Source organism: Protopterus annectens, chromosome 6.part1 (assembly GCF_019279795.1).
Source record: "Protopterus annectens isolate FY-2018-M chromosome 6.part1, PAN1.0, whole genome shotgun sequence".
Taxonomy (NCBI): domain Eukaryota; kingdom Metazoa; phylum Chordata; order Ceratodontiformes; family Protopteridae; genus Protopterus; species Protopterus annectens.
The window spans coordinates 30,773,283-30,786,288 of record NC_056738.1 but is presented as its reverse complement, the minus strand read 5'-3'; the positions used below and the strand labels follow the sequence as shown (position 1 = coordinate 30,786,288).

Here is a 13,006-nt window from a genome sequence, read left to right as displayed (position 1 = left end):
TTACTGGATAAGCTATTGTCAGTAGCAATTTAAAAAAAATGGCTGGGAGTTCATCTGCAGCCAGCGTCGTAGACTTTAGCTTTTTGAGTATTTTTTTAATCAAGTTTACAGAGACAGGTTGAACGTTAAAGCTGTTTTCATTAGCAAGGTGTTTGTAGCTTTCATTCGGGTCCGGGGAGCTTTGAGAATTTGCTAGTGCAAGTATAGATTCAGTAAAGAATCTATTAAATTGGGTGTCAGTACTAGTTGAAGGTGTCTGTAGTAGTAGTGGAGGGGGTCTTGGATTTTCCTGGCTGAAGAACATTAATAGTTTTCCAGAATTATTTAGGATTATGTTGATGTTTCATTTGTATGCTATGATAGCACTTTATTTTGTCTGTTCTGATCATTTTTTTGGTTTTGTTTCTGAGTTCTAGGTATGCATGCTTTGAGTTTGTTGTTTTGGCTTTGTACCAGTTGGACCAAGCTTTATCTCTTGCATGAAGAAGAGATTTGGTTTCATTGCTCAACCAGGGTGCATAATTAGACTTAATTCTAATGGTTCTAGGTGGAGCATGGATTTAGTATACTTAAGAATGTGGAGTTAAAGAAACTAACAGCTTCATTACGGTTGAGTTGTTTGACGGGATTCCAATTACAGGCTTTTAGTGCTGAGGTTAAGTTATTTGTTTGAAGGTGATAGGTTTTGCTACAGTTCGGTGATTTCTATATAGGTAGGTAAGTGGTCACTCAGGCTGTCAGGTAGGCAACCAGACTAACTTATTTGGGATAGTTTATTAGAAAGGGTGTAGTGTTGAGATGATGTCTCTGTAGGGGAGTTAGTCATGCTTAATTGAGAGAATACAGTGATTAGACTATGTAGTGTGGTGTAGAAGCTGTAAAGCTAGGGAAAGAGGGGGTGGCTGGGAATGGGGATAGAGTAGGGGAGCAGAGGGACCCTGAGCATGGCAAGGGCGAATGAAGTGGGCAGGGCTAAGTTGAAGAAAGAAGCTACGGAAAACAATCAGTCAAAGTTAATATGTAAGAGAAGGTACTGCTGGCAGACAGACGAGAAATTTGTGTACGGAGAAATGATACTGGGGACCGTTTAAGAAACAGAGTCAGGAAAACAATGAGTCTAGGACAGCAAAAAGTGAAAGAGTACTTTGTATAGGGAGAGTAGTCTGGGTGGGGAAAAAAATGGGCTAAGATGTTCTGTTAGTTGAAGAAATTTACAGCACTTAAAACAGGAGGAAAAAAGTTAACATCAGGGGAAAGGATGGGGCAGAGAGTAAGAGCACCTGATTTGCCCTTGCACATCACTTTGGTAACCTTCTCAAAGAAGTCCACCAGGTTTAGCAGGTAAGACCTACCCTTGATAAACCTAAACTGTATGAGGTCCAGTGATTTTAGATTACCTATGTCATCATTTACAATATCCAAAATTATCCTCTCCACAGCCTTGAACAGCAGGCTCATCAGGCTAATGAACTGGAAGCTTCCCAGGTCCAAGGATGGGCTGCCCCTGTGTAGAGGTATAACCATTGCAGTCCTCCATTCGGTAGATACAAAGCCTGTTCAGAGTCACCATTAAATAGATATTCTAGTGGGACTGATGGTTCATATTTGATGCCATTAAGCAAGTGTAGGTGTCCTGGGACATTATCAGGATACATCAATGCAGTGTCCTTTCAGTTGGAGAGCCCCTTGAGGACCTGCTCCCTAGTGATGGTTGAGGGTGAGATGGATATCGGAATTTTCTAAGGAATATCCAGGAGGGAAAGTAGAGTAAAGTTTCGGCCAAATTTGACAGGCAGGAGATTAGCTGTATCTTCTGGTTCCATGTAGGTGGCACCATTTGCAATTAATTCATTACATTACTGTGTATTGCGCCTTTGAGATTTCATACACAGCTGAAGAAAGCCTTGCAGTTGTCCTTGATCTGGGTGGCTACTTTTACATGAAATTTGCCTTCTATGGACTTTATTAAACCCCTAAGTTACTTGTTTAGTCTGATGAGGGCAATTTTACCTTGGTGACTAATGCACCTCATTTTTTTGCCATGAGCTTTTTTTCCTTTTGCTGTATAGCCTTATAATGTTGGAATTTTACCAAGACAGCTTGTTTTTTGTACTGACCCTGCACTTATAAAGGGTAGTACAGCAGTTATTGTAAAGCTGCTGATATGGTTATACATGGTTTCTGGGAGCATTTCTACATAAATAGACAAAAAATAACCTAACCACACTGCTAAAGGAGACTCACAAAAATAATAGCCAAACTAAGGAAAATAAATGTGAGTCAACCAACACAGTCCAAGCAAGTTAAACTTCTCTTGAACACCAAAAATATATAAAGAACTGTTTTATTGAAGGTTAGCGCTTTCGCTGGGTTACTGCTTCATCAGACCAAATACAGAAAAATATTAAAGCAAACACAGAGATATTTAAAAGGTAACACAACCAATCAGCTAAAACCAATTAAAAAGGAACAATCAAACAGAGTGATGCAACCCATATCACCGCCTACTCAGTACGGCTGGTTTAAGAGTTACACCACTGTTAAGTCCTGGATATTCAAATGCTCACAAAGAAACAATACATTTTAACTCACACATCTCAGTAACATTATTAAAATCATCTCTTCTAATGTGGGAATGCAAAAGTTGCAAAACCCTAAAGTAATGTGTCCTGAAAACAATAAAGCATGATTAGAGCATTGGATGTTACCTAGGTGCTCAAGTATCCTTTCTCTAAGCTGTCGTGTAGTTTTACCCACATAAAAGCTATCACAGGAGCAGCAGGTGGCCAAATATACCAAAATTGCTGGTCCTGCAAGTCGCCACAAATCTGGGTGTGAAGGTACGTCCTGTAATGGAATGTATAAAACAGAGTACATTGGATACGGAACAGCATGCTTTACAACTATGGCAAGGAAGCATACCAACCTTCCCTATAGGTATAAGAGGTGGGGGTCTTGGTCCATAGCATAAAAGTCTTTTAATAAACATATTATTTCTATAAGTGAAGGAGTGGTACTCACCCACTATTTGTCTCACCTTTGGATGAGCTAAAAGAACAGGCCAATTCTTCCTTATAATATTGCAGTAATGCTGTACATCACTAGAATATCTAAGAAAAAACATAGGGTGTAGGGCTTCTCCGGACCTTCGGTAACTGCTCACAATCCTTCTATTAGAGGAAAAATATGTAGTCCCTCTGTCTTGTCGTTGTTGCAGAGTAGTATTCCTACCATTAGTTGTGTGTGTCTGTAAGTAACCTCTCCCAGAGAGGCCATCACTCAATCTATGTACAGTTTGCTGAAACACAAGGTCGCTGGTACATAACCTAGAAGCCCTTAAGCATTGACCATTAAGTATGTTAGAGAACATATGTGGGGGATGCATGCTGGCATAATGCAAAAGCCCATTCCTCCAACAGGGTTTCCTGTACAGTTGTGTCCCTAAAGTACCATCAGAATTCTTAAAAATGGTGACGTCCAAGAAATCAATAGAAACAAGTGAATAATTAACAGTAAACCTAAGGAAATCTGAGGTACTAACAAGATACCTAACAAACTCAAAGTTGCTCCACATCACCCTCCCATAGGAGAAAAATGTCATCCACAAACCTGGCATAATATTTTACATGATGACCAAACATATTACTGCTGTGTACATAGTCCTCCTCCCACTGTGCCATAACCACTCCCCTCTTATAGTCCTTCCCTTTCACTCTTACTGGTACTCGTCTGTCAGAAATCACTCCTGACACCCTTCTCCGCCCACTCCATCCTGCCTGTACTCTCTTCTTCACCTCTCTTCCACACTCAACATTACACTGAACTACTGATCCCAAGTATTTAAACTCATCCGCCTTAGTCACCTCTATTCCTTGCATCCTCACCATTCCTCTATCCTCCCTCTCATTCACACACATATATTCTTAGTCCTGCTGACCTTCATTCCTCTTCTCTCTAGAGCATATCTCCATCTCTCCAGGGTCTCCTCCACCTGTTCCCTACTCTCACTACAGATCACAATGTCATCTGCAAACAACATAGTCCACGGGGACTCCTGTCTGATCTAGTCTGTCAACCTGTCCATCACCACTGCAAATAAGAAAGGGGATCAGAGCTGATCCTTGATGTAATCCCACTTCCACCTTAAACGCATCTGTCACTCCCACCGTAGACCTCACTGCTGTCACAATACCCTCGTACCTATCCTGTACCACTCTTACATACTTCTCTGACACTCCCGACTTCCTCATACAATACCACAAATCCTTTCTAGGCACCATTTCATATGCTTTCTCTAAGTCTACAAAAACACAATGCAACTCCTTCTGACATTCTCTGTATTTCTCCATCAACACGCTCAGAGCAAACATCGCATGTGTAGTGCTCTTTCCTGACATGAAACCATACTGCTGATCACTAATCACCACCTCCCTTCTTAACCAAGCTTACACTACTCTTTCCCATAACTTCATGCTGTGACTGATCAATTTAATCCCTCTGTAGTTACTACAACTCTGCACATCACCCTTATTCTTAAAAATCGGTACCAAAACACTTTCTCCATTCCTCAGGCATCCTCTCACTTTCCAAGATTTCATTAAACAATCTGGTTAGAAACTCCACTGCCATTTCACCTAAACACCTCCATGCTTCCACAGGTATGTCATCTGGACCAACAGCCTTTCCATTCTTCATCCTCTTCATAGCTATCCTTACTTCCTCCTTGCTAATCCATTGCACTTTATGATTCACTATCCCCACATCATCCAACCTTCTCTCCCTCTCATTCTCTTCATTCATCAACCCCTCAAAGTACTCTTTCCATCTGCTCAACACACACCCTTCGCTTGTGAGTATGTTTCCCTCATTATCCTTTATCACCTTTACCTGATGCACATCTTTCCTAGCTCGGTTCCTCTGTCTAGCCAATCGGTACAGGTCCTTTTCTCCCTCCGTAGCGTCCAACCTTTTATACAACTCTTCATATGCCTTGTCCTTTGCCTTCGCCACCTCTCTCTTTGCCATGCACCTCATCTCCTTATACTCCTGTCTACTTTCTTCATCTCTCTGACAATCCCAGTTCTTCTTTGCCAACCTCTTTCTCTGTATACTCTCCTGTACTTCCTCATTCCACCACCAGGTCTCCTTGTCGTCATTCCTCTTGTCCAGATGTCATACCAAGCACCTTTCCAGCGGTCTACCTTAGTTATCCAGCTATTGGGTAACTTTTCACTGCCACCCAGTTCCTGTCTTAACTCATCCCTGAACTCCACCTCACAATTACCCTTTTTCAATTTCCATCATTTGATCCTTGGTGCTGCCCTCACACTCATCCTCCTCTTCTTGATCACCAACATCATCCTACAAACCACCATCCTATGCTACCTAACTACACTTTCTCCGGTCACCACTTTACATTCTCCAATCTCCTTCAACTGGCCCTCCTACATAAGATATAATCCACCTGTGTGCATCTTCCTCCACTCTTGTATGTCACCCTATGCTCCTCCCTCTTGTTAAAATATGTATTCACCACAGCCATGTCCATCTTTTTCACAAAATCCACTACCATCTGACCTTCTGCATTCCTTTAACACCATACCTACCCATCAATTCCTCATCCCCTCTGTTCCCTTCACCAACGTGCACATTGAAATCTGTTCCAATCACCACTCTCTCACCCTACAGTCATCACCACTTCATCCAACTCACTCCAAAATGTTTCTTTCTCATCCATCGCACACCCAACTTGTGGAGCATATGCACTAACAACATTCATCATTATACCATCAATTTCCAGCTTTATAAACATCACTCTATCCTACACTCTCTTCACCTGCAAAACACTCTTAGCATACTGTTACTGCAGGATAACTCCTATACCATTTCTCCTCCCATCCACACCATGATAAAACAATTTGAACCTACCTCTGATACACCTAGCCTTACTCCCCTTCCATCTGGTCTCTTGCACACACAATACACCAACCTTCCTTCTGTCCATCATATCGGCTAGCACGCTCCATTCAAAGTTCAGACACTCACTACCACAGTCCTGGCCTTTCTCCTCTCTTCCTGCCAGAATTGGCCTGTTCTTTTAACTGATCAAAAGGTGAGACAAATAGAGGGTGAGTACCCCTCCTTCACTTATAGAAATAATATGTCTATTAAAAGACTTTTATGCTATGGACCAAGACCCCCACCTCCTACACCTATAGGGAAGGTTGGTACGCTTCCTTGCCATAGTTGTAAAGCATGCTCTTCCGTATCCAATGAAGTCTGTTTTATACATCCCATGAGAGGATGTACCTTCATACCCAGATTTGTGGTGACATGCAGGAAGAGCAATTTGGCATATTTGGTCACCTGCTGCTCCTGTGATAGCTTTTATGTGGGTAAAATTACACGACAGCTTAGAAAAAGGATACTTGAGCACCTAGGCAACATACGTAACCATGTAACATCTAATGTTCTAGCTAATCATGCTTTACTGTTTTCAGGACACAATACTTTTAAATTTAGAGTTTTACAATTTTGCATTCCCACATTAGAAGAGGTGATTTTAATAATGTTACTGAGATGTGCGAGTTAAAATGGATTGGTTCTTTGCGAGCATTTGAATATCCAGGACTTAACAGTGGTGTACCTCTTAAACCAGCCCTACTGAGTAGGCGGTGATATGGGTTGCATCACTGTGTTTGATTGGTCCTTTTTAATTGGTTCTAGCTGACTGGTTGCGTTACCTTTTAAATATCTCTGTCTTTTAATATGTTTCCGTATTTGGTCTGATGAAACGGTAACCCCGCAAAAGCGCTAACCTTCTTCAGTAAACCAGTTCTTTATTTTTAGTGTTCAAGAGAAGTTTATCTTGCTTAGACTGTGTTGGTTGACTCGCGTATTAGCATTTCTACATAGACAGCAGTATTCTCAAGGTTGGGGGCTTGAAATATATTTAGGGTGTCACTAAGTAGTGTGATGTTTACCTTGGAGTAACTGTTAAAAGTTCTATGGTTTCCAGGTCTCCTGATTTTACATTTACCTCAAATGAGAGAGCTTTACGGTCTGACATGACTAGTAAGGACATTACACTGGGGAGTGCATCTTTCTGATATGTTTGTGTGGGCCAGATCAAGAATGATTCAGCCTCTAGTAGGTGTATGTACTAGCTGGTCCAGTGTGTTGTAGTTTTAGAAGTCCAGGAATCTCTAGGCATGTAAGTTGGGGATCATGTACGATTCCCAGTTTAGACTTGGGTATTTGAAATTGCCCATGAAAATGATGTTGCGTTCGATGTAAGGGTGTCAAGTGCCTTTAAGTAAGTCTTGTGGTTTTCCTGTGTCACCTGTAGCTTTTAGGGATATGTTATGGGACCTTGATATAGAGAAGCTCAAGTTCATTATGCTGATGGAACAGGTACAAGGAGAGTGTTGTCTCCTCTTACACTCAACCACTACCTTCCTTCATAGAGCATAGCCTGCGGTCATTACATCTGACCTCGACATTGCAAGAGTTCTGCCACAAGGCCCTACACCTACAAATTTACAGAGAATTTTGTTAGTGCTTAATGTAAGCATATTTATCATGAAGAACACTGCTGTGTATTAACTTTAATCAGTTGAATACATGCCTGCTCTGTGAGTAAATGTCTCTGTGAAACAGTCTGTGCACTCTAAGGACTAAGTTGGCCACTGTCACCTTTTGCTTGACCAACAGACTTTTCTCCGTATGCCAGTTATTTAGTCTCAGGAAATGACACAAAACCTGTCTCACTTGCATCCCTTTGTTAATTGCTTTGCTCTGGCTTCAAACTGATTGCTCTATAAACTCACCTGAGGGTAGAACTGCCACAAAAAATGTTGAATATCACACCTCACCTTTATACCAAATACAGGCTCACTAGTGCATTTCAACTCAAATAAACAAAGTTAAGTGCAAGAAAACAAGTATGCATAATTCCCCAAAACACTAAAATCCTTCTAGGAGATAAACACCCTAATCCTGGCACAAACTATCAAAATGAACAGAAGATAATTCTCTCCCACACATTTCTGTACTCAAACAGCAGCCAATCCATAACCCTGGCAATCTATTTTTTTTTTTTGCTCCAATAAATGTTAGAAGTGTAAAACATAAAAATGCATAACTACATGCCTGGATTACCCAACATAAGCCGGATGTTCTTACTATAACTGAAACTTGGCTTAAACCTAGCAGAAACGACGCCAAAGTTATACCTCCTGACTATAATATCATTCATAATGACCACATAAAGAGGAAAGGTGGTGGTATTGCTTTAATATTTCTCAGTAACAATCACATTTATCCATACAGCAAATCAATACCAAACTTCAGTTCAGCTTTCCTCAAAATAAACAATTAGAAACAATTATGTATTACTGTCCTTTATATCCCTCCTGACGACAATACAGCTAAACTGGAAGACATCCTACGCTGGATACCTATAACATTTCCCCAAGAAAAAATATGGTCAAATTGGTTGGACATAAACTCTAACTCCCCTACATCTAGCATGAACTTGTATGGTTTCACACAACTAATTAATAGCCCCACACATTACAGCAAAACATCAAATTATCTATTGCACTTGATTTAGGTATCAGACCCTAGCAAATATTCCTTCAAACTCTCTCGTTGATCATCCCCCAATATATATAACTAGACATCTCACACATCCATTTAAACAGCATATTTATAAAGCAACAAGTAACCTTTCCAAGTTTAACCTAGAAATGGTCATTACTACACTATCAGCTATGAACTGGAACTTCCTATTAATCCTCCCCTTAGACGATGCTGTAATTGAATTCAATACAACATTTCTAAATATCCTAAATAGCCTTGCACCTCCTAGAAGGTAGAGACTGTAAACAAATAGTGCTGTTTGGCTAACCAAAAAGAGTACAACACTAATGCAAGCTAGAGAAAAAGCATGGAGAGAATGGAAAAAATAAAAAACATTGCAATATCTTGAAAACTTCAGAATGCTTTGCAATCGTACTAAAAAGCAAATAATGACAAAAAAACTATACTATAATAACTTTTAGAATAATATTAAGCACAACCCTAAAAACGTTTAGGCATCCATTAAAGAAATCTTCACATCCCAGGCAAAAGTTCAACCCAAAACCCTCTCACAATAACTCATCACTCAAAACTGCAGAACAGTTTAACTCTTTTTTTTTTTTTTTTTATATAGATAGTATAGCATTTTTACCCAAGGAGTCTCCAACATCTAATACCAACCCAGCCCAACAGGTAAATATCATCACATCCACTTTCGCCTTCAAACCTGTATCCACATCATATACAGCAATACTCAAACTTAAAGCGTGCTCTTTTTCTGCTGATGAGCTTCCAAGTAATGATAAAAATGAAAGCCAATAGCATTGCCTATCCTGTCTCAATCCTTTTAAATAGGTCAATCCAGGAATACCATTCTCCCGCTCTCTGGAAAGAGTCTCTGCACAAAGAAAGAAATTCAACAGACATTAATAACTTTAGACCCACAGCAATCTTATTTGCTTTCGTCAAAATATTTGAAAAGTGTATTCAAAAACAATTGCTAGACTATCTCCTTGCAGGAAGAACTCCTATTCTCTATATAACATGGTTTCCATCCTTCCCATAGTACTTGTACTGCCTTTCTGATCTATACAGATATTGACAATAAAGCTAAAGATAATGGCAAACTAGTCTCTTCCTTACTTCTACACTTGTCTAAAGTCTTCAGCACAGTTTGTCACAGCAAACTACTTCAAATGTCTTCCACTAGGTCTATCTCTCAGTCCACCGTGGTTCAAAGGCTATCTATCCAATAGGTATCAGTCAGTAAAATGGCACCCCATGCTCTCTCATTACCTCCCAGTCACCGCCAGTGTACAATAAGGCTCTATCCTTTGTCCCCTCCAGTTTAACATTTTCACCAATGCCCTCTATACTTCCACACAATAAGCCACACTAATAGAATGCATAGATGATTCCACTACCATCTGTATGCCTGACAACATGGTACACCTCCCAAAATTACTCTGGAAGCTTAACAGACACTGAAATATAGCCTCATAACTCACAACTCATGGTCAACCCAAAAAAGACCAAACTACTGCTTTTTTCCCCCAAATCCATCTCTCATGGAAGAATAAAATTTAAAGTCCTCCCTCTAGATAATGTAACCATCTCTCATAGCAAACTATTAGGGGTGACAGTGGATGATAATCTTACAATTGACCTGTATCTACAAAACTGCATTAAAAAAATCATCAAAACCTAGGAATGCTTTACAGAGCCAAAAACTCTCTCACCAATGCAACTAAAACTACACTTACCTACTACTACTTATCTCCTCCCCACTCTTCTTTATGGCGCTCCCAACTGTACTAACCTCCAGGCTTCACAAAAAAAAAAATTGAACAATGCTATAACAAAGTTGCTAAATTCACAGTACATAACCCTTTCAGAACCCACCACTGTAGAGCACTGAAAAGCTTAAATTGGTAAGATGTGACACATCAACTAACATACACACACAACTTCTTACCATCTATAAAATTAGTCAGCGTCCATCTGTCTGTCCAGCACTAAGTCGGTCACTGCGATCCAGTGAGCAAAAATGAGAAGTTATGTACCTACCATAACGTTCCATGTTAGTTGTCTTCTCTCGCCTTCTTTCTTGCTTGATGGGTTCGGAGCCGATCCTCGGCTCCGACTCGGCACTTGCTAAGCTCGAGAGTCACTTTTACCAGCTCGAGGCAGCCCCATATCCCATGATGCAAGGCGTTAAGTACCCAGATCTCGTTTGATGACAAAAGGCAATAGCACCTAGCATAATAACTTCCCAAAGGAAGAAAGAAGGAGAGAAAAAACCTGAAGGATGGTAGAAAGACCAGCTTTGTATGGACTTCAGAAGCATAATTCCTTGTAGAGAAAGGTCTGTCCAGGCCTGGGGGAAGGAGGGAGGGTCGCAAGAAAGAAGGCGAGAGAAGACAACTAACATGGAACGTTATGGTAGGTACATAACTTCTCAATGTTAAGTTGTCAATCTCGCCTTCATTCTTGCTTGATGGAACCATGTCCCTAGCACCTCTATCCTGGGTGGCTCAATGGAACAGACTCTTGAGAACTGTAGAGCCAAAACTGGCTCTGTCCCTGGAGGCCAAATCCAATTTGTAATGGGAAACAAATGTATGAGGAGTGGCCCAAGTGGCTGCTGCACAAATAGTGTCTAATGGAAGTCTAGCTTGAAAAGCTGTGGAAGTGGCTAAGCTTCTGGTTGAATGTGCTTTAGGTTTTGAGCACAGCTGTTTTCCCCTGAGCTGATAAATTTCAGAGATGACAGAAGAAAGCCATCTAGACAAGGTCACTTTTGAGACAGGAAGGCCTTTCTTGTTATCAGCATAGGAAACAAAGAGTTGATCGGATTTCCTGAATTGTTTTGTTCTGTCCAAATAATATCTGAGTTGGCGGTGGACATCAAGATAATGCAATTTTGTTCCGATCTGTTTGCATAGTTTGGAAAAATACAGGAGATCAATAGCCTGATTCAAATTAGTCTTTGAGGCGACCTTAGGCAAAAAGGTCGGATTAGTTCTCAATGATACTCTGTCTTTGTGGAAGACCAAATAGGGGGGGGCGAACAGATAGAGCATGAAGTTCAGACACCCTCCTAGCAAGTAATAGCAACCAGAAATAAAGTTTTCCATGAAAGAAATTTCAGGGAACAAGAAACAGCTGGCTCGAAGGGAGGAAGAATCAAGGATGTCAGCACTAAATTTAGGTCCCATTGAGGAGGAGGACTCCTGACTGGAGGTTTCAGGAGGAAAATTCCTTTCAAGAAGGCTCTACAAAGCCTGTGGGACATAATGTTGTGATCTGCGAACCCGACATGAAAGTTCGAGATAGCGGCCAACTGAACTTTGACTGTGGAAGAAGAGGAGCCCGCGTGAAAAATCTCCGCTAAGAAATCCAAAACTGCTTGTACTGGAGCAGTGAAGGGATCAATATTTTTGGCTTTAGCCCAGTAAGAAAAACTTTTCCATTTGCTAGTATAAATCCTCCTAGTAGAGGATTTTAAGGAAGCTACTATGATGTCTCTAACAGGGTTAGAGATCATAGGAAGCCTGGCTAAGGAAGGAAGTGGAGCAACCATGCTGTGAGGTTGAGAGAAGGGATAGACCTGTGCAGCTGACCGGATTGGTGAATCAGAAGATCTGGCACTGGGTCCAGATGCCACGGCTGCACCAAAAGGTGACGATGGAGGAACGGAAACCAAATTTGTCGAGGCCAATAAGGAGCAATGAGAATCATTTTGGCTCTCAAAACGGTTGCTTTCTGGATAACTTGAGGGATCAGAGGAAAGGCATAAAGAAGTCCCTGGGGCCAATCCTGGGTCAGAGCGTCTCTGGGGGGGATGGCCTGGCAGTGGGAAGAGAGAGAAGAAATCTGGGCATTTGCTGTTTTGGGAAGTAGCAAAAAGATCGCAACATGGGCGACCCCATTCCAGAAAAATCTCTTCCACTATAGATTGTTTGAGAGACCACTTGTGAGGCATGAGAATAGCTCTGCTCAATCTGTCCGCTAAAATGTTGGTTTTCCCAGGGATATGCGTTGCTACCAGAAACCGATGAGAGGAGATCGCCCATTGCCAAAGTCTGAGCGCTTCTCGACACAAGGGGTAGGACTTGGTTCCGCCCTGTTTGTTGATATACCACACTACAGACATGTTGTCTGTGTGGACTGCAATTGTCCCCAAGGGAAGAAAGTCGTTGAGGGCTTGCAACGTTAAAAGCACTGCTCTCATCTCTAGGACATTTATGTGCAGGTGGTATTCGAACGGTTGCCACGTCCCATGAACCATCCTGCCCTGATAATGCCCCCCCCACCCGATCAGGGAGGCATCCGTAGTGACAGTGGCTACCGGGGATGGGGGTACAAAGGGTCTGCCTCGGTGAATCTGGGGAGAAGTAATCCACCAAGCAAGATGATTCTT

At 41.3% G+C, this 13,006-nt stretch overlaps 1 protein-coding gene across 1 annotated transcript in view; it reads right to left on the bottom strand.

Moving 5' to 3' along the window:
- The window catches only part of LOC122805249 (golgin subfamily A member 4-like), a 760,109-nt gene that overhangs the window by 461,398 nt on the left and 285,705 nt on the right, over nt 1-13,006 (bottom strand). The window lies entirely within an intron of this gene.